Consider the following 21,607-nt stretch of genomic DNA (forward strand, 5'->3'; position numbering starts at 1 on the left):
TTGATCCAGACAAGGATGATCAATAGATTCTAAAATCAGTGGGTAAGAGATTGTTGGGAAGCAAGATATTCCATCTCAAAGTATCACCCAGTAGGTCACTTAATAATCACAAAAGATCAGGGTACATTTCCAATGGAGAAATATAGCAGACACTCACTTAACTGAGTGATCAAAGTTAATGTCACAAATTGTGGACAAATTGGCATCTTGTTGTTCCTCCTGATATGACTCCTTGAGAAGGAAGCAACAGCATCTATATAATATGCCTGCCAACAATATTTATGCTAAATCTAATCCTGAGGCCCAATCAGATAAATCCAGGTCTAAGTACACTCTATAAAACTCTTCAAAATGCCAGTGTCGTGAGAGACCACAAAAAGACTGGAGATCTGTTCTGGATTCAAGAGACATGACTGCGAAACTCAATATGTGACCCTTGATTCCATTCTGGATCGAGACAAATTCTGTTAAGTACAGACAGTCCCCAAGTTACAACTGTTCAACTTACAATTCTTCAATTTTACAATGGTGCAAAAGTGATAGGCATTCAGTGGAAACCGTATTGTGAGAACCCATGCGACCATTCTGTTCTTCACTTTCAGTACAGTATTCCATACATCACATGTGATATCTAACACTTTATTATAAAATAGGCTTTGTGTTGGATAATGTTTTCCAACTGTAGGCTAATGTAAGTGTTCTGAGCACACTTAATGTAGGCAAAGCTGTTATAATATTCAGCAGATTTAGTGTATTAAATGCATTTTTACTTACATTTTTTCAACTTATGATGGGTTTATGGGATAATCTCGTTTTAAGTCAAGAAGTGTCTTTATTCAATGACTTGATGTGGATTTTGTATTAGAAAACTGTATTTTAGCAATGTATTTTAGCAGTTCCCAAGTGTACCGATTATATTATGCTTAGGTAAGGGTGTGTCTTTGTTCTTAAGAGACACACACCAAAGTATTTAGGCATCAAGTGTTATGATGCCTATAGATAACTCCAAAGTTTGATAAAAACTAATAGAGAGCAGATGTGGCAAAACGTTAACACCAGGTGGATCTACATTGGGTGAAGCACTTACAAGCACACATTGCACTTGTTCCTACAATTTTTTCAAAGGCTGGTTTTTTTTTTCTGAAGAAAAATAAAGGAGAGAAAAAACTGATGAGGAAGCCTAGTATTAACAAGGTCGTGGGGCACTGGAAATTCTCCTGTGTGGCTGTTGGGAGTGTGAGCCGGCACATGCTGCCTGGAGGGAAGTCGGGCACATAGTAAAGCATAAATTGAGCATACACTTTGACCCACAAACGCCACACCCCACCAGTTTCAGGTTAACTTAGAGAGAACTCACTAAGGTGCAAAGATGTATATGCCCTAAAGTTTCACTGCAATCTTATTTTTTATACCAGAAAAGTAGGAAATAGCTTAATGTCCATCACTGGAAAACTGGTAAGTAAATTATGGTTCATTTCTAGCCTACTGGTCAAGATCCTAGGCTCTGAGGTCAGATACCCTGGCAGTGCTGATCAATTTTCTTGTGCCACAGCCTCTTCATCTGCTTAATGGGCATAATACAAACTCCTGTTCGGTAGAGTTGTTATGAGATTATGCAAGATCATGTATGTGCCTGGCATATAGCAGGTATGAAATCAGTATTACATACCATTAGCTTTATGTAATTGATAAAAAACAATGAGACCAAATTTATTTATTGACCTGGAAAGACGCTTCTGTCATACTGTTGAATGAAAAAGCAGGTTATGGGATAGAGGAGTACAAGGTCTGACTGCACTTATGTAAAAGTACATTTTTAATTTCCATTTGAATATATTCATAGCAAGATGTCTGGAAGACTGGCCACCTAAGCGTTAATAATAGGTCCCTAAGGTGAGGACGCTTCCAGTCTTTTATTTTCTTCTTTGTACATTTCTATATTGTTTGTTTTTTCTTTTTTTCTTAAATACATGTAACAGTTTTACAATCAGATTCTATTTAATTATAAAAATATTAATAAATCAGATCCATGGATCTTTCCTGCTCAGACCTGACTTTGTCTGAGGGGTTGACCAGATGCCCTGCTGATTGAGATCCCAGAGGCTACTTCCCTACCTTTGGTACAAGTAGCTGTCCCTTTTCTCAGCCTGAGTGTTCTCTCTGCCAGGCACGCTGGAGGCATTTACGTGTTCAGCTCTTTGCTCTCTCCATGGGGTTATATTTTCCCCACATTTCTACCTCATTTTCACGCAGCCTGCAGCGTGTGTGTGAAGCATGTGTTTGGCTCAGGGGATGACAACACACCTGCAGAGGAGTCACTGAAGCCTACCTTGGGGGGCACTCAGCTCTTTTCTGGGTATTTTCTAAGGGCATCCACACTGTCCAGCAGAAATCCAGTTTGCAGCACCATTTCCTCCCCAAGCCTGGTTTTCTGCAGCCTGGACCCTCACCAAGGTGCCAGGATTGAGCTGACCACGAGATGGCAGTCTTTCCTTGCATCAGGCTGGCCGAAGCCTGCATCCCCAGACCTGCGTGCTTCTGAATCCAGCTTCTGTGCTGCCCGAAGCAATTTCAGCAAAGAGATTATTGACTAAAGAGACCTTCACTAAAGAAGAGAACAGTAGGATTAAATATTCGGAAACAGAAGAACTCGAAGAAGAAAATACAATTTCCCAACGTCACATGCTTACCCATCCTTCTCCTCTTCAACAAAAGTCAAAACAGTTGTGTGTCCATTTGCAGTCTGGGGTAGAATTAGAATTGCCAAGCATCCCAGTGAGGTCTGAATCCACATTCCTTTATTTCTTTGTGCCACTCACAGCCAGATATTGATGTCTGAAAACAAGATACATAAGCTTCATTATTTAAGTGTCTCTTCCTTAAACAAGACCGCTTTAATACTTAACAAGGTAGGGAAGCTACATAATTTAAAATCTATGCGACAAGAAATAAGAAATTATTTGTAGCAGGCTCCACTTTTACACCCACCAACAAAGAAAGACATTCACAATTTTTTGCCTTCCCAGGGCCCCAAAATACAACACAGGCCTGTTCTCCTGCTCCGGGCAGAAGCCGCAGCTGAAACTGTTCTTTATCAGCTTTTCTTTCTCAATATTTACCAACCAATAAATCTTTTTTCCCCTAAGACAACTGACATTCGAATCCTGTTCATGTGGAGGCTTGTTATCCAAATAATATTAAATAAACTGCTTCATTTTCCACTGAAAAAGTATTAAGATGGATTTTTTTTTATTTGCTGGTCAATATTGCAGAAGAGAGGGGCTGCTCTCATCCATGGGAAGGGCAGCTGCCTGCCTGCAATGAGCACATCTCAATCTCCGAGCCTCCTGCAGAGGTGCCTCCTCTCTGTCCTGTCCTGGAGCCATGAAAGCTCATCTTCAGGCTCCCACAGTCCCTGCTCTGTGGCACCAGCAGTGTCGAGCCTGTCTGTACCATTGTCACAGTCATAACTGAGGACCCCATAGAATGTTACCAGAGCTGCAGGAGTATTTTGCCCATTTTCCAAAGTGGGATAAGTCAGTCTTTTGAGAAAAATTACAATTCTGTTGTTCCACAAGCCAATTCCAGCTTCCTTTTTTTTTTTTTTTTTTTTTTTTAGACAAGGTCTCACTCCATCGCCCAGACTGGAATGCAGTTGCGTGATCACATCCCACTACTGTCCCAGGTGATCTTCCCACCTCAGCCTCTCAGGTAGCTTGGGATTACAGGCACACACCTCCATGCCCAGCTAATTTTTTATATTTTTTGTAGAGATGGAGTTTCACCATGTTGCCCAGGCTGGTCTTGAACTCTGGAGCTCAAGCAATCCTCCTGCCTCAGCCTCTCAAAGTGCTGGGATTCCATGCATGAGCCAGGGCGCCCAGCTCAGCTCCTGCTCTTTCCTCTGTCAGAGGAGTGTGTAGTGCCAATGGTCACAGAGCTGGCCAGAGGGGTCAGGAGGGAGGAGGTCCGGGCTTGCTTTTCTGCTAACTTCCTGGGAGGATCAGCAATGAGACTTGCATCTCTGGGCCTCAGTTTCTCCATTCATACAAGGAAATGTTGGACCTGACTTTCTTTTAAACTTTCCCGTGATGCTACTTATCAAGGATCTGAAATAAAGGAGGAGGCTTTGGAGCTGGCTTGATCTTAGTGGAAATTAAACATCTGAGTCCCTAAAGAAACTTCTAGGGAAGAGTAAAAAGCTTTTGAAGATTGATAATAGCAGATAATATTTACGTGGAGATGTCGCTATCCTAGGTACCATTCTAAAGGTTTGGTCATATGATTTAATTTAACTCCCACAACACCCCCATATTCTTGTACCCACTTGACACTCAAGGGAGCTGAAGCACTGAGGGGTGCATGACTTCCCCAGGGATCGCATCGCTTGGAAAGATCGGAAAAATGGGAAGCCAGGTGGCTTGGCTCCAGGGTTCATTCTCTTAACTTCCTAACCCCACAGCTGGCAGCAAGCCCAGGAAACCTCTGAGGGCTGCCGCAGCCCGGGTGGGTTGCGGGTGGAGCCGGAGCTACAGGCTCTGGCAGTTGGAGTCATGGGACCCGGCCTTGAGCACTGCTCTGTGAGTGCTCTTGTCTCTTTCTCTCATTTTTATTTGGCCTTTACTCAGATAGACGTTGCTGGGGTGATAGTCATGCTCATCAGTGTACCCAGATTTCTGACATGATTTTATTACTACATAAATAAGACATGAGTAATGTTTCCTCATTAAAAAAAAAAAAAAAAACTCCAAGAATTACAAGTAAGACTAAAAATCCCCTTTGAGCACCACCGCTCTTGGTTTCCTCCTCTCCTACTACAGGAGATACTGTCATCATTTTGGATGTTGCACTACAAATTATTTTCTATGAGGTATGTTCCCTTAGAAAACCTGTGGTCACGCTTTATAGTTTATAAGGTTCTGTTTCCTTCAGCAATGCTATTGTGCTGTGTGTATTATCTGGAAATCGCTTTCCTCAGTCAACAGTGCATCTTGAGACCCTTCCATGTTCCCACTTACGGATATGTCTCTTGAGCATCCCATTGTATGAATGAATCTGAGTTTATCTGTCCATCCCCGTTTTGATGGCCATTTAAGGCATTTCTAAATTCGTATTTTTCTAGAAATTGCCATAATGTATTTCCTTTCACATACTGCCTCCTGCATGTGTACAAATATTCATTTGGTCTAAATGATGAAAGTGAAATTGCTGGGTATCATCATATTTTATTAAACTGGCATAAATATCATATGAGATTTTTATAAAGGCTCCCCCCAAAAATGTTGGGATTTGAAACTCTATAATAACCTCAAATTGCTATAAGTGGTAACAAAACATCAGTAAGATTTGAGGGCCATGAGATGCAATAATGGCAAGAGACGAGTGGGTGATGCCTGTGAATTGTAAGGCTATGCTTTTCCCTTCCACCCAAGAAAGCACAGCAGAATGAAAGAGGGGTGAAAATGACATGAATCATGAAAACTCTTAAATGCATTAGAATTGGAATTTTTTAAGTAACATACTTGCAAACATGGCCGAGATTTGCTGTGATTTACCTGTAGGGTCCGTCCTTCTGCACAACCCATGCTGTCAACCAGGAGCTATTCTGTCCCCACCGACTCAATGAGGTAGCAACCAGTTCTGTACATGAAGATTCCAAGGGATCCCAAATGGCATGTGTTAGAACAGACACTATCCAAGAAGGAAAGGACATATCTGTCAGTCATGCTACAAGTGTCATGCCACCATGGAAGTTGATTGCTAGATACTGGGCTGGCACGTACACACACACACACACACACACACACACACACACACACATGCTGAAGCATCCTCAGAATTCCTGCAACTCCAAGGTTCAAAAATCCAAGAAGAATACCGTGGGGTGAGGACTGTGTGCTTCGCCAGGCTCTTTGGAGCCTACTTGGTGTCTCTGAAGGACTGGAAATAGAATTTGCTTTTAGTTAAAGGAGCCCTAATACCAGTCTCTGCCAGAATGCCAGAAGTTATAAATCCTCATGCCCTGTCCACCCTCTCTCCAGTGGAGACTCTGTGTGTGTGTGTGTGTGTGTGTGTGTGTGTGTGTGTGTGTGTGTTTTCCTGTTCAGTGTTTTTTCTTTTTCTTTTTTTTTTATTATACTTTAAGTTTTAGGGTACAAGTGCACAACGTGCAAGTTTGTTACATATGTATACATGTGCCATGTTGGTGTGCTGCACCCATTAACTCGTCATTTAACATTAGGTATATCTCCTAATGCTATCCCTTCCCCCTTCCCCCCACCCCACAACAGTCCCGGTGTGTGATGTTCCCCTTCCTGTGTCCATGTGTTCTCATTGTTCAATTCCCATCTATGAGTGAGAACACGCAGTGTTTGGTTTTTTGTCCTTGGGATAGTTTGCTGAGAATGATGGTTTCTAGCTTCATCCATGTCCCTACAAAGGACAGTAACTCATCATTTTTTATGGCTGCATAGTATTCCATGTTTTATATGTGCCACATTTTCTTAATCTGATCTTAAGATCAACCTCAGGCTAAAAAACAAAGAGTGAACAAAGTCAGTCTGTATGGAACCCTAACATTCTCTGTCTTGGCGATTCCCCTGCTGAAGATAGCCCACTTCTCTTACTTCTTACACCTGGGTCCCACATATTTTATGGCTTTTTCCTTTGCACCTTTCCCATTCCAACTCTGCCTTCCTGAAAATAGCTTCTGTTTGCTCTCTAGACCTGTGCTAGTCAGTGAGCTGTCCTGGGCACCTGAGCTGGTGCACTGAGGATTTGTGCTGATCTGCAGTGAGATCAGTGGAGATTTGGAGGGCAACCACTTAGAGACTTTGATACCAATTAAACAGAGTAACTTTAGGTCTGTTAAGTCTAATAATAATTTTAGGCTTGAACTTTAGTGTATATTTTTATTTTATTTTCTTAGTAATTCATTGCCATTGCATTTCTATTTTTATTGTTTTAGAGACAGAGTCACTCTGTAGCCCAGGCTGAAGTGCAGGGGTGCCATCATAGCTCACTGCAGTCTCAAACTCCTGGGCTCAAGTGATCCTCCCTCCTTGGCCTCCAAGGCACTAGGATTACAGGAGTAAGCCACCACACCCAGCCTGTTATTGTATTTTATGAAAATGCTTACCCATGGTGGATTGGAAATGCATTTAAACATGTATTTTTAAGTCAAGATGTCCTCTCTCTGTCTCTTAACTTTCCATGACTTGACTAGCAGGCACATTCAAGTTACTTCATGCATCATGAAGCAGATGGAACAGGCGGCTCTCTATTCTAGAGATCCCTGGCTGTGAGGGGCTGTCCCTTTGCTAGTGTGGGAGGTCAGCCTGCCTTGCAGAATGAACCATACGGATTCAAAGACTAATCCCAAATATGCCAGGATTGTCATTTTCATTTCATTAGACTTTCTAAGCCCAACATAAGTGTTGTTTATGCTGAATGGTTGTGTTCCCTACACCTGGTAGAAAAGAAGCCAAGTTCATGAAAAGGCAGGACAGCAGGTGGTTTGTATGATCATGTGTTTAGATAAAGCCACCTGCTTGTAAAGAGGCACCTTGGATCCTTTGGGTTTTTCCTCTCCAGTATTCCAGGAGGAGTGCAATTTTTAAAAAGTCCACATGTGAAGACTTTGCCTTTTGAATAAGACCTCCAAGAGTAACCAAGATTTTGCAAGGTTTGTCCCAGCCCTTGAGGGCAAACGTGACCAAACATTTGCTTGAACTGACGCTCCAATTGTCTGTCGCTGGGTACCAAAACTCCACAAAACCTGGTTGCTTAAGCCCACAGCAAGTTTGTTTGGTTCCTGAAGATGCCATTTGCATAAGGCTCTGTAGGAAGAGTGCATCTCTGCTCTACTAGGCATCAGCTGGGCAGCCCAAAGTTTGGAATGGAGAAAGCCCCTCACTCATGGCTGGTGCCGGCTCTGGGGAGATGCAAACAGGTGGGACTGGACCAGCAGGGGGTCCTCCCTGACCCCAGCATCTCTCTCTGTCCTTGTGTGGTCTCTCCACATGGTCTCTCCAGCACAGCAGCTTCAGGGCAGTTGGACTTCCCATGTGTGCCAGGCTCCCAAGGCACTTGACCCAAAGTGAGAGCCATGAGGAAACCCTACTACCTTCCATGGCATAGCCACAAGGTCACACATTCTATTCACCAAGGTAGTCAACAAAGCCATACCCTTGCAACAAAGTGCAAGGGGAGGGAAAAAGACACTACCTCTTGTTGCGAATGAGGCAAGGTTCTGGAAGAGGATGTGGATCAAAAATACTGATGCAACTGCCTTTGAAAAATACAGTCTATCACCACAGATACACAGCTACAGAAGAAAAACGTGCAAGGAGTTCACTGAGAGTGTCGAGCAAGGCTAGGTGTGAAGGTACTCGAGTGGCGGTCAGCTCTGCTTCTCCAGCTTTGATGCCTGCGGTGGCCCAGATGTAGCTGAGAATCCCCCAACCCACTGTGGTCATGGCAGGCACTTGAAGCCACCTCTTCAAAGAAGAATGAATTGATGGGATTCTTTGCTCTTTCCCACACATTCCACATGCATGTCTGGGGTCAGAGTTATTGTCTGTGACTCTGACACCAAGCCCAGCTAAATGAGTGGTCTGCCCTGATCTGGCGGGGCCATCCAAATCAAGAGCCCCTGCCTCCATGCAGCCCTCCTTGATCCTCCTCCTCCGGCAGGATGCAACATCCCATCTTTTGTGCCACAGCTGGACCCTCCCATAAGCTCTCTATCCGAGTGTGGTAGCACGTCAGTGCCCTGAGTCATTGGCTTGTGTTCCCCGAATAGCCCATAAGTCCCTCAAGGCCTGAGGCCACATCAGCTGTTTGTCATATGCCTTACTGTGCCTGGCGCAGTGACTAGCACACACAGGCCAAGGACTTTTGACTGCTGTATGACAAGAAAAGAACAGGCGAAATCCTGGGATTTCAAGCTGTTTGTTTTGTTTTCATAAAGAGAAGTTGAAATTTTATTTGGTTTGTATTTCTTTCATTGGGAAACTCACTCATATACACACACTTATATGTATCCTTGATGTGGTAAACATGCATTTTTATGTCAGTGTGTATGTCTGTGTGTAAATGTGTGTATGTATATGTGCATATTTTGTGTAAGAATAAGTCTGTGACTGTGTGTATAAGTGTACAAAAAGTGTGTATGTCTGTATATAAATGTGTTTGTGTGGGTGTGGAAATATTTTTGTGCCTGAGTGTGCACGTGTTGGTGTGTGTCTACATTGGTTGTTCATGTGTGCTTGTGTGTAAATGTATGTATGTCTGTGTGCATATGTATTTATGTTTTTGTCTATGAGTACATATTTGAATGCATGAATATATGTATGGTTGCATGTGTGTCTACACATGTGCATGTGTATTTGTGTGCGTGTGTGTCTCTGAGAACATGCACAAAATCACCCATCCAAGAGGCTGGCAGTGGGTCTCTAGGCCTGGGCCAGGAGGCATCCTGCCTGCATTGGTGATTCCTCCAGCGTCCCAGGGAAGCCATCCTCACTTCCTCTCCGGGACGAGGAGCTAAGCAGAGGTCAAGTGACTTGCCCCAGACCCCACAGCAAGTCGGTGGCGGCTCTGCGAGGGTCTGATTGCCAGGCTCACGCCCCTCTGCAGGCCGAGCTGCCTCGCTGTGGCATGTTGGCACCAGGCCCAGGCCGCGCCGCCCGGCTCTGAGAGCTCCCATTGTGGCCGAGAAGTGGCCGAGTGCCATGGCCTGGCATCCGCAGGTGACGGCAGAGGGAGGAGTGACTCCCGAGGCGACAGGAAAAGGGCACCCCTCATTTTGTGTGGCTAAAGGGTTGGAAATAACAGACGTGTAAAAAGGGGAGGGGGAGAGAGGAAACCAAAGCTAATGAGGAATAATGAAGACGTGGAGAGGGACACACACGGAGAACGGTGGGAGCCGTGGGCAACGCGAGAACCCCGCACTCACACAGCAACAGGAAGCAGAGCCAGCCGGAGGCCGCCGGCTCAGGAAACGTTTTGTTTCCTCCTTTAATTGGTGACCCCGCTCAGAGTTGCTGGAAATGGGCACAGCCCGAGAGACTCGAGTGTGGCTGTGGCAAACAATGGGCTGCTGAATGGCCTGGAAAGGCAGCCAAGAGTGGGCGCAGTCCCAGCGCCAGTGGATCTTAGAGTGGCTCTGCTGGGCACAGAAGGAGGGCTCTGAAATGCTCCCGAATTGTGCTCCCAGCTGGGCTCTCCTGGAAACCCACCTGCACAGACGTGCCCGTGAATGGGAGAGCTCTCCACGAGGGATGCCCAAACGCCACTGGAAATAGAGTCACATGAAGAAAACTGCATTCACTGGAGCATGTCTCATCTAGTGTGGCCAAAGCAGATTTTTAAAAATAAGCTTCTAGGGGTAGGGAATCAGAGTTCCCAGGAGTCAAGCTTAGGTAACTACAGGTGGTCCATGAACTTCTACCTAGAGCAGATGGTGCTGGCTAAGAACTGGCTTTTGTTTTGTGGGCCGGGGCCTGTGAGTTAGAGACTGGGCAGTCACCTGGGACGGCCAAGGACCTGTCAAGCCACCACCAGCCATTGCTGTCCAGCACCCCTCCCAGATACCTCTCCTCAAATGAACAAATATTGAAACATCAGTTGAAAGGAACACCAAATTATTTCCCATACCTGGGCTTGGCCAAAAGCAGGACTTGTTCTAATACCAGGAAAATTAACCCAAAGTAGAAATCTTAAAAAAGGGACAAATTGTAGATAGAGACAGGGCATACTATTTGTCTTCCTCTTCTCCTAAGACACCTTGAACATGGAGGAATCAAGGAATAAAAATCTCTTAAGAGCGAAGGATAACAGTAAGGAAACCAACAAGCAAAAGATGAGAGGTTTCTAAAAAATAATGCTGGGACTGAGTGGCTTGAGTGTGTTGATGAACAAGCCTGTGTGAGGGAAACGGTGGCTCAGAAGGCACAGGAGGGGACAGCAGGGAAATGGCCATCCTGCCAGCAGGACACAGGCTCCTCAGCCAGCAGACCAGGGCTAAGCAATTGAGGAAAAGGGACTGCAAAAGAGGAGAGGAATTAAAAACGTACTCCCAACCCACTGCACCATTCATTTCTTACGCCCTGCCTTACTTTTCCTCCAACTCTGAGCACAAAGAGGGCAGGCCGCCCACCCAACTTGTACCTCTGGCTCCTGGGGAAGAGAAAGACAACAGTGACAACAAAGCTTTCTTTTCTAAATTGAACATGCTTTCTAGGAGTTAAGATCCAGGACTCCTAGAGTGTGTAAAAGCACCCATGGCCATGCCCTCCTCATTCTGGCCTTTAGGGGTCCCCAGGCCCAAAACCTCCTTGCCTGCCTCTTCTCTCTAATGTGAAGCCTATCAGTCAGTTAGCCCTGCCCTCATTCAGGCGCCTCACCCAAGCCACACAGCTAATAGCAGCAAAAGTGCACACCAGTTACCTAGAAAAATGGATCCATGTCTTCCTTCTTAAAAATGAATACCATATTCGCCAGGAATATGGAGAATACTAACTACTACACAAAGCAGAAGCACCAAACAAACAGAACTACACAACACCAGAGGAAACAAACACCATTCAGGCAACCAAAGAAGAAATTAAGAAAAAAAAAAAAACCCTAATTAATGACCTCAGAAGGATTTGAGATTATATCACATCTACAAAACAAGAATGAAATGCTCTAAAAAAATGAACAAAAAATAAGAAAGAGCTCTTGGAAATTAAAAATATGTTTTCTGCACCAAAAGCAATGGCAACAAAAGCCAAAATTGACAAATGGGATCTAATTAAACTAAAGAGCTTCTGCACAGCAAAACAAACTACCATCAGAGTGAACAGGCAACCTACAGAATGGGAGAAAATTTTTGCAACCTACTCATCTGACAAAGGGCTAATATTCAGAATCTACAATGAACTCAAACAAATTTACAAGAAAAAAACAAACAACCCCATCAAAAAGTGGGCGAAGGATATGAACAGACACTTCTCAAAAGAAGACATTTATGCAGCCAAAAAACACATGAAAAAATGCTCATCATCACGGCCATCAGAGAAATGCAAATCAAAACCACAATGAGATACCATCTCACACCAGTTAGAAAGGCAATCATTAAAAAATCAGGAAACAACAGGTGCTGGAGAGGATGTGGAGAAATAGGAACACTTTTACACTGTTGGTGGGACTGTAAACTAGTTCAACCATTGTGGAAGTTAGTGTGGTGATTCCTCAGGGATCTAGAACTAGAAATACCATTTGACCCAGCCATCCCATTACTGGGTGTATACCCAAAGGATTATAAATCATGCTGCTATAAAGACACATGCACACATATGTTTATAGCATCACTATTCACAATAGCAAAGACTTGGAACCAACCTAAATGTCCAACAATGATAGACTGGATTAAGAAAATGTGGCACGTATATACCATGGAATACTATGCAGCCATAAAAAATGATGAGTTCATGTGCTTTGTAGGGACATGGATGAAACTGGAAACCATCATTCTCAGCAAACTATCGCAAAGACAAAAAACCAAACACCGCATGTTCTCACTCATAGGTGGGAATTGAACAATGAGAACACATGGACACAGGAAGGGGAACATCACACACCGGGGACTGTTGTGGGGTTGGGGGAGGGGGGAGGGATAGCATTAGGAGATATACCTAATGCTAAATGACGAGTTAATGGGTGCAGCACACCAACATGGCACATGTATACATAGATAAAAAACCTGCACGTTGTGCACATGTACCCTAAAACTTAAAGTATAATAATAATAAAATAAAATAAATATGTTTTCTGGTTTTGAAAATCAGATGGAAATGTTGAGAAATAATGTCAAGGTAATTTCCTGGAATCCAGAGCAAATATACAATGGACAAAATCATAATAGAGAAGGTACAATGCATAGAGAATCAATTCAGGAAAATGATCTGAGCATTAGCAGATTCAGATGAAATGCGGGGGCATGGGGGTAGTGGAGAGGGGATTATCAAAGACATGCAATGAGAGAAGAAAGGCTGCCAGAGAATTTAATCTGAATCTCCATCTTTAAATGGCCCACAGCATGCCAGCAAAATGAGTGAAAAAGGATTCAGAACTGTGTACATACTTATGAAATATCAGAATCCCAAGGACATAATGAAAATATAAAATGCTTAAAGACAGAAAACTTAGATCATATACAAAGGGTTGAGGCTCATACTAACATCAACAATACTGGGTGTTATTAGCCAATGCAGAAAAGTATTCAAGTTTCTATCAGAAAGTTAATTTACAATAATTTTATACTCAAATTAATGTATGCAAGAATTTTATACCCAACCAAACTATTATTAAATCTAAGATAAAATAAGCACATTTTTAATAATTCAAGGACTCAAAAAGTAAATCTCCTAATATCTTTTTCACAGAAATTACTTAAGGCTGTGCCACCACAAAAGAAGAATAAAAATTAATAGACTGAAAGAGTCATATACAAAAAAAACAGTAGAATGAGCCCTAAAGTGCAACTAAAAGAAATTCAAGGGTGAGAGTTATAAAGTAGGTCTATAAAGCAAAACTCCAAATCAGAACAGAAAATAAGTAGGCTCCACAAAGAATATATTCATGAAAGACTGGGAAGAAACCAACTGATAGAATCAGTAAGAAGTTTAAAAGTAGCTGTGACATGGTGACATATCTCTGCAAGAAAAAAATATATAGTAGTTTTCCCTCATTCTCAATGAATATGTTCCAAGAACCCCAGTGGATACCTGAATCCACAGATGGTACTAAACCCTATGTATACTGTTTCTTCTACACATACCTATAATAAAGCTTAATTTATAAATTAGGGACAGTAAGAGATTAACAACAAAAACTAATAATAAAATAGAAAAAGTATAACTATATATTGTAATAAAAATTAGGTAAGTGTGTTCTCTTTCTTTCTCAAAATATAAAAACAGTTGACTGCAGGTAACTGAAACTCCAGAAAGCAAAACCTGGGATAAAAGGAAGAGTACTAGGGAAACAAAACTGCACAAGAGAATCAAGCTCACACTGCAAAACAGACTACACTGTGACATGATTGTGAGAAATCAATGGTGGGTAAAAAGGGGACTCTATTTGCCCTTGGTGCTAGAAACATCCTCCTTTGAGTGATGTAGGATTCTTGGCATGGAACTCATGAAGAAGGAAAGGCAAAACCACTTGGCCCTGCAATTCTCGATAGACATAAAGGCATAATAATGTATACTTAGTTTATTGGTTTTCAACTTTTAGAAACAACTTATAGGGAAAAAGTATCCCAAGATTATTCAAATGTTATTACAGAATGTAAATGTTAGCAATGTAAACACTGTAAAAGTGAAGACAACTAAAAATACATATAGAAAAGTAGAGAAAAGGTGGAAGAGAAAGGAGGGGAAATATCTGATCTTAGACTGAAAATAATCAGAAATACAAACTACCATCAGAGAATACTATAAACACCTCTACGCAAATAAACTAGAACATCTAAAAGAAATGGATAAATTCCTGGAAACATACACCCTCCCAAGACTAAACCAGGTGGAAGTCAAATCCCTGAATAGACCGATAACAAGTTCTGAATAGTTCAACCATTGTGGAAGACAGTGTGGCGATTCCTCAAGGATCTAGAACCAGAAATACCATTTGACCCAGCAATCGCATTACTGGGTATATACCCAAAGAAATATAAACCATTCTACTAAAGACACATGCACACGTATGTTTATTGCAGTGCTATTTACAATAGCAAAGACATGGAACCAACCCAAATGACCATCAATGATAGACTGGATAAAGAAAATGTGGTACATATACACCATGGAATACTATACAGTCATAAAAAGGATGAGATCATGTCCTCTGCAGTGACGTGGATGAAGCTGGAAGCTGTCATCCTCAGCAAACTAACACAAGAACAAAAAAACAAATAGCACATGTTCTCACTCATAAGTAGGAGTTGAACAATGAGAACACATGGACACGGGGAGGGGAACAACACACACTGGGGCCTGTTGGGGGGTGGGGGCAAGGAAGGGAGAGCATTAGGACAAATACCTAATCCATGTAGGGCTTAAAACCTAGATGATGGGTTTGTAGGTGCAGCAAACCACCATGCCACATGTATACCTATGTAACAAACCTGCATGTTCTGCACATGTATCCCAGAACTTAAAGTAAAATAAAATAAAAAAGAATTAAGATATAGTGTCTGTACTTGATGGAACAAGAAATAGAAATCCATATATTTTGATTAAAATTAACTATAAATTTAAAACTAAATCTTTGTTTGGGCTAACCCAGAAGCAGATCCTAAATTAAGGATTCAGCCACAGGTGGTTTATTTGGAAGGTGAAGAAAACATCGGTAGAGGAATAGGGAGGTGGGATAGGGAAAGGAAGCAGCCTTCAAAGGGCCCATTATCAAGCCTGCCATCCCTGTGGGTGATCGCTGCACAGGTGGGAAGTCAAGCTCAGATCAACAAATGCAGGTGCAGCCAGCTGGAAATCGGGCCAGTGTGCCCCTGAAGTGGTAAGAGCAGTGGGATATGGATATGGCAACAACAGACGCCATGTATGTCTATTACAAATTAGAAAGAGAGACACATTTCCAAGTAGGCATGTGCCGTGCCATAGTCTAGGACATATCTAGGTAATAGGTGATGCCAAAGCAGAGGGAGGTGAAACTTAATGCTTAGAAGAGGGGATAGAGGAGATAGGCTGATTCACCCTGAGGAACCAGTTCAGGCTAAGGGATTGGAGGAGCAGCTATTAAAGAAAGGGGGTTGAGGTCTAAAGATCTTATGAAGAAGGTGGAAAACTTCAGAGGGGAGCTGACTGAGTTCAGTTTAAGGAGCAGCCAGAATGCTGAGGGGAGGGAAAGGGAAATGGAGTCAGAGAGTGGAGTGGGAAGGGATTGGGGCTGCCTTTCTATTTCCCCGGAATTAGGGCTACCTTCCTCTTTTCCCAGCAGTAACTCTAACTCGGATTTGCAACCACTCGCAGCCACTTCTGATGCTGAAATCCCTACCTCTGGCTAAGAGTAAGCACTCAATCAATATTTGCTGAATGGCTGAATGAATGAATGTGAACCCTATCGGAGTATAACCAGATATTTCAAGTGCAAAACACCCTCTATGAACTGAAGCTGGTTGCACCTTGTGAGGTGCCTGGTTGAGACATTTTGTTTTACCATAGCCATTCTGCTGTTAATAATAACCACAAACATACAATAAACCTCTATGTCTTCGATCTGAGAAAAGGATTGGAGTGTATGTAGTTATTTGGGAGATGACTTCAAATAAACATGGGTAGAGGAGTGAGGAAATAAGGCAGGGAAGAGTGCCAGTGAGCAAGTTAGTGCTATGAGCAATGGAGGCACAGTCCTTCTAGCTTGGGAATTTGGGGAGATGGTGTAGAACATGAAGGTGGATTGTTGATCCACAAATTCCTATCCACCATGGTTGAGAGCTGCTTCCAATGGATCAACCCTTTCCTTCTCCCCCAGCCCCACTCCACCCAATCCCCACCTCCAGCCCTCCCTACCCACAGTAGAGCTTGCTTCCCAAGCCCCAGGAAGCCCCAGGTGGAGACGTGCATATATGCTTGAGGAGGAAGCCATTGATAGTGAATGCTGAGGGGATATGAATGGGGCACTGACTGCATTTGCTACAGATTACTGAATGCCAGGCACTCTGAACAATAAAAAGAAAAAGAAAAGAGCTAGCTGGACTAAAAAACTGAATGAAAGCCAATATATCAAGAATATAATGAACAAGCGGGAGAATGGTAAGATTAAGCCAGAAAAGCAGTAAGAATCACAGAGGGCCCTGTCAGCCAAGTGTATTAATTGGGATTGGCTACACTATGCCAAGCAGTAACAATTGGGAGGAAGAAAAAAAGGGCACAGATATCAGGGGATAGAAAAAATCTGGAAGTTATAGTGAACCCTAAGCTCAATAAAAGTTATAAAGGTAGCATGTGAGGATGATGCCCTTAGGAGCACTTGCCCATGTATGAAATGTGGGGGTCAGGGATCAGCCCTTTTGTTTTAAGCAGGCTTGGTTGAACTCTAATTGTGTCTAGATTTAGTCTTCTCACTTTCCAGTGTGTGTGGAAAAAACAGTAGAGGAGATTTGGCAAAGAGCAATGAAGAAAGTAGAGTTTGCATAACCAGCCCAGAAAAAGAAAGACAAAATAGCTGTCTACGAGCTTATCGATGTTTATTGTGAAAGGAGCCCCAGCCAGAGGTTGCTTCATTCACAGGAGAGACGGTGAATAGAACCCTGAGATCTGATTATCTCTGTCCTCAGAATCCCCATGATGCAGTCCATGCCACCTTGATCATCATCTCGGTGGTGTTCAGTGTTCCCCTGCATTGGTCCAGGGTACCTTACTGGACCAACAATTCAGTTCAAACTTCCTTCAGCTTCCCCATGGAGTCACGGGAGATTTTTAGGGGCTTCCCTGCCCCTAGTTGCAGCCCCTCCCCTCTAAAAGCTCTGATAGCAGGAGAAAATACCACGTTTGAGTAGTTTGGATGTTTGCCAATCTAAAGATGAGGAATTGATAAGACAGGGACATGGAATCCTTTCTGTTTTTATAATTCCATGGGCACTAAACTGTAGTCATGAGTCAGAATCCTACATTTTTCATTAAGGCTCTGTAGAGAAATCTCCAAAAAGATTTCTGTCTCCTGACCTTTTCGGTCCAGTTTCCAAATATCTTCATCAGCGGTCAGGAGGAAAGAATGCAGTTTAAACAATAAGAATAATATTAGTGATAATAATCACTGTGAGCTTTCATCAAGTACTACTAAACAGCAGATGCTATGCTGCACATCTGTTCCCATATATCTACTGTTGCATAAATAAACTACTCAAAATTTGGTGGCTTTTTAAAAATATCATTTATTTAGTTTATGAATCTGGCATGTCAGCCTGGACCAGTGGGGAACATCATCTTTGCTTCATCTGGTGTCAACTGGGGAACCTCAAATGGAGACTAGGAGTTCATTTACAGGATTCTTCAGATCTGTGGCTGGTGAGTTGGTGCTGGCTGAGAGCTCAAGCAGGGTGGGAGGCCAGGATTCTCAGTTTCTTTCTTTCTTTTTTTTTTTTTTTTTTTTTGAGACGGAGTCTTGCTCTTGTCGACCAGGTTGGAGTGCAATGGCACAATCTCAGCTCACTGCAACCTCCGCCTCCTGAGTTCAAGTGATTCTCCTGCCTCAGCCTCCTGAGTAGCTAAGATTACAGGTGCTCACCACATTTTTATATTTTTAGTAGAGATAGGGTTTTGCCATGTTGGCCAGGCTGGTCTCGAACTCCTGACCTTATGATCCACCCACCTCAGCCTCCCAAAGTGTTGGGATTACAGGCATAAGCCACCGTGCCTGGCCTCTCAGTTTCTTTCTGTGTGGGCCTCTCCATGAGCTGTTTGGGCTTCCTCACAATATGGTGGCTGGTTTCAAGAACAGGACAAGAGGACCAGGTAAGAACTGCATCACCTTTTATGACCTAGCCGTAGATGTCACATAGTGCCATTTCCACCATACACATGAGTTCAGATTTAAGATGGTGGAACACAGAGCTCATCTCTTGATGAGAAGAGTATCAAAATCACATTGTAAGGCAACCATGGGGATTGAAAATATTGTTGTGGCCATTTTTAGAAAACACAATCTCCCACAGAGGCATTATTCCATTTGATTCTCATGGCATCCCTGTAAGGCAGATAGTGTTAGCCTTCCCTTTACCAATGAAGAGACAAAGAACTTTTGTTACTTGCCTCTGATCAAAGCACTATCATGTGACAGACCTAACCTCAATTATCTGTGGCCCCCAATCCTTCCTTTTTAAATGCTATTCTATGCCATCTTCCACAAAACAGCTACAACTTCCGACTTGGAGCAATGGAATTAGAGTCAACTCTGTCACTTAGCTTTGTGATTTTGAGTCAATTCTCCACAAGTCTTTGGTTCTCAGTTGCCTTTTATATAAAATGGGAGCTAAGAATAGCTCCTTGTTAATAACTCTCTAAGTCTGTTTCATGATTAGATGAGATAACAAAAGTAAAGAGTGATGCATAGCCTAATAGGTGATCTTAAATATTTGGAGATATTAAATCTCAGGTAGTTAGTATTACTTAACATTCAGTAGAACTCTTAGAGTGACCACCTTTCTGATAATTTCAGTTAGTACCCTGCTGTATCAGTTAGGTTGACATTGGACTTCTAGTCAGAGACACAAAATAATAGTGGTCCAAAGAGATGAGCTGTTTGTTATCACTCACAATAAAGTTTGGAGATATTCCATGGCTGGTTGGAAGGCTCCCCTGTATCATCAATCCCAGGTTACTGCTCTTTTTTTCCTGCCATCTGTAGACTACAGCCTCCATTTTCAAGTCATCTCATGGTCACAAGATGGCTTCTGAAGCCAGCCACTATATCCAAGTCCATGAACAGAAAAAGGAGAAAGGGGCAAGAGCAAAAAGGTAACTCCCAGTTGAATAATCCCTTTAGTGATCTTTCCCAGAAGTTCTACCCAGTAACTCCTCCTCATGTCACATTGGCCTACTTTCTTCTCAAGGGAGATTGGAAAACATAGTTTTCCAGGTGGATGCATTATAGTAGAGATTCTATTAGTAAACAGGGGACCATGATAGTGGACATTGTAGGTGACATGTCATCTACAATAGCCTGTCACTGCTCTGTCCTCCTTAAGTGTTGTCCTACTCTACCCTATCCTGCTCCACTGTTGCATTAAAAATAACTCCAAAAAATAATGGCTTAAGGCAGCATGTTTTTTCTCACAAATCTGCATTTGGGACAGGGTTTTGTGGGGATGGCTCATCTCTGCTGCATACAGTATCAGCTGGGGTAATTCAGTGGACCACTGGAGGATCGACTCACTAACATGCTTGTTAGCTGAGATCCCAGCTTGGTCGAAGGCTGTGCCCCTTGGCTCCTCTCTATGGGACCTAGGCTTCTTTACAACATGGTTACTGGGTTCTAAGGACAAGGATCCTGAGACAGAGTCAGGCAAAAGTTGTATAACCTTTTACTTCCCAGCCTTGGAAGCTGCATAGCACCATTCTCACTATGCATAATTCACTGAGGCCATTGCAAAGGCCCACCTGAGTGGATGCTATTTCTTGATGGGGGAGTGGCACAGTCCTGAAAGAGCAAGTGAAATGGAAAATATTGCTGCAGACATTTTTAGAAAATAACATTTTCTGTGATTAAAAAAATCAAAATTACAAATACAGTTTTCTCCTACACTAGGCTGTATCATCTCAAGATTTCAATCAACGAAACACCCCTCCAACATGATGATGTACTACCATCCTGAGATTCATTTAAACTTGAAGGTAACAATTCCACTGAAAATCATTCTTGTCCTTAGGTGGGCTCTAGTTTGAAACTCGCTGAGGTATGGCCTAATTTACAATCAAAACTCATGAGACAAGTGATATGAGATTGAATTCTCAACAGCTACATGCAAGTGGTAGTCTTCCTAGGATAGCATAGTGTAGGATTGAGCTAGGATAGAAAAGTGAAAGGTTTATGTGGACAGACAAAAATGCCTAGTGACCAAGAACCATTTACCTTCTTCATCAACCCACTGAGAAAATTTTCCAAAAGCCCTCAGATTAGGACATGTCCTACAACCACTAAATTGAATTTGATTCAACTGGTTGGAAAGGCAAACATCAAAAATTCTCTAGCTAAGTTCAATAACTTTTAGCAAAAGCATGACCTTCAAATGTTGTTGGACATACTCTGAATAAGAAATGAGATGTATATCACAATGTAATACACATATGCTTTTAATATCGATATAAAACAATTTTATAAAATAATTCTTACACTTACCATATATAACAACCCTCGTATTTTCTATTTTACTCTATTTTGTTCTAGTCTGTTCAATTTCATTAGTTAAAAAATCTAAACTGCCCATAATCCAATGAACTGATTTCACAGCCTACTAATGAATTACGGAAATCATTTGAAAAATACTGAGCAAAGCTAGACATGGTGGCTCACACCTGTAGTCCCAGCTACTCAGGAGGCTCAGGTGGGGAAACTGGCCCAATTGTCCCATAGAATTGATGTTCACTGAGTTGTTTTTTTTTTTTTGGATAAACATAGAAATATACTTTCTTGGTCTTAAAGCTTGAAATGCATTTGTCTTATCTGAGTTCCTTCCTCAGAAAACCAACTGTCAGACCTCGAAGATGGTATCAAGGAACTGAAGCTCACCAGATCACTGCATCTAGACAATGAGACACCAGACCCCTCACCCATCATGATTGCCTAACTGACCACCTGCTTCCTGTAGACCAACTCCTCTTCCTTACCCCTCCATAATTCCTGTTTTCCTACACTTAGTTACATTCCTACCCTATGATATAAATGCCCAATTGTAGTTGGTCAGTGAGACAGATCTGAGACTGAGACTTCCTTGGCTGCAGCACCCAATTAAATCCTTCTTCCTTGGCAATACTCATTGTCTCAGTAATTGGCTTTCTGTGCAGCAAGCACCAGCACCTAGAACAAACTGGTGTTTTGGTAACAG

At 42.5% G+C, this 21,607-nt stretch overlaps 1 long non-coding RNA gene across 2 annotated transcripts in view; it reads right to left on the reverse strand.

Moving 5' to 3' along the window:
- Positions 1-1,508: 1,508 nt before the first annotated feature.
- The window catches only part of LOC105740757, a 49,460-nt gene continuing 29,361 nt past the window's right edge, over positions 1,509-21,607 (reverse strand). For both annotated transcript variants that reach the window (XR_004033052.1, XR_004033051.1), the window contains 2 exons: positions 5,556-5,691; positions 1,509-2,835 (listed from right to left, as the gene is read on the reverse strand). This is a non-coding gene — a long non-coding RNA (uncharacterized LOC105740757). The remainder of the gene's footprint in view (positions 2,836-5,555; positions 5,692-21,607) is intronic.

Source organism: Nomascus leucogenys, chromosome 13 (genome assembly GCF_006542625.1).
Source record: "Nomascus leucogenys isolate Asia chromosome 13, Asia_NLE_v1, whole genome shotgun sequence".
In the NCBI taxonomy this organism is placed as follows: Eukaryota; Metazoa; Chordata; class Mammalia; order Primates; family Hylobatidae; genus Nomascus; species Nomascus leucogenys.